This window comes from Micropterus dolomieu, unplaced genomic scaffold (genome assembly GCF_021292245.1).
Source record: "Micropterus dolomieu isolate WLL.071019.BEF.003 ecotype Adirondacks unplaced genomic scaffold, ASM2129224v1 contig_10943, whole genome shotgun sequence".
NCBI classification, from domain to species: Eukaryota; Metazoa; Chordata; class Actinopteri; order Centrarchiformes; family Centrarchidae; genus Micropterus; species Micropterus dolomieu.
The window spans coordinates 1-1,267 of NW_025739929.1; the positions used below are offsets into that span (position 1 = coordinate 1).

The 1,267-nt window shown below is 46.3% G+C and overlaps 1 non-coding gene across 1 annotated transcript; it reads left to right on the forward strand.

The window, feature by feature from the left end:
- The first annotated feature begins 624 nt into the window (after positions 1–624).
- On the forward strand, positions 625–696 carry trnae-uuc. Its single transcript has one exon. It is a non-coding gene; the product is annotated as a tRNA-Glu (tRNA).
- Positions 697–1,267: the final 571 nt, after the last annotated feature.

Below are 1,267 nucleotides of genomic sequence, written 5' to 3' on the forward strand. Positions count from 1 at the left end.
TCTTGATTTGAAATTTTCCTCAGCATTTCTTTATAACTAGTTTAATTTAATTCAGCCCATTTGGGCGTTGTGCATGACAGAATCTTTAACGCCCGTCCTGTTCCACTTAGTAGACTGTAAATGACTGGACTGGGGTCGTGTGAGTCCCATATGGTCTAGCGGTTAGGATTCCTGGTTTTAGATGGTACCCACTCTACTCCCCTTTTTTGGTTTTCCAGTAGGCAAATCTGGTGCCTGGTACGTTTTTTGGTATGACCCCCGTCGAGGTTCCCAGCGAGCTGAGGTAATACCAAAAGGTGAGATTAAAACACTGCAGACTGCTGATTGGTCAGAGAGAATCGACAACAAATCCGTTTGGAAGTAACCTAGCTAGCAGCTGGTGTGCAGCTAGCCTTGCGGTGTTAACAGCTGAGCTGCTGCTAACGTTAGCTCAGTTTGTTTTTACTTTAGTTCGCAAACGACTCCACTGATAAAAGCAGATCTTGATTTGAAATTTTCCTCAGCATTTCTTTATGACTAGTTTAATTTAATTCGGCCCATTTGGGCGTTGTGCATGACAGAATCTTTAACGCCCGGCCTGTTCCACTTAGTAGACTGTAAATGACTGGACTGGGGTTGTGTGAGTCCCATATGGTCTAGCGGTTAGGATTCCTGGTTTTCATCCAGGCGGCCCGGGTTCAACTCCCGGTATGGGAATGGACATTTAGCCAGCATGGATTAGTAGAGAGATCAGTGTGCACCGTGTTTGTGCTCCTCAAGAAAAGATGTGTGTGTGCTGCGTTCTCAGCGTTGGTGTTTGAAATAACAGACACCTGAATGTTTCTTTCTGAGTCCACTTCATCTCAAACAACCATGGCCGACCAGTTCCACATCGAGTCCCAGTAGGATTTCCTGTTTTGACCCAGACGGCCTCGGTTCAACTCCCAGTCAAGAAATAGACATTTAGCCAGATTTGTCGAGAGATCAGTCTGATCCAATCCCCCTTTTTCCACTGGATGGTACCAGCTCGACTCACCTTTGCTGGTTTTCTGTTGGGCAAATCAGGTACCCGGGACTTTTTTTGGTATGACCTCTTTCGAGGTTCTCAGCTCAGCACGTGAGTCCCATATGGTCTAGTGGTTAGGATTCCGGGTTTTAGATGGTACCCACTCTACTCCCCTTTTTTGGTTTTCCAGTAGGCAAATCTGGTGCCTGGTACGTTTTTTGGTATGACCCCCGTCGAGGTTCCCAGCGAGCTGAGGTAATACCAAAAGGTGAGATTAAAACA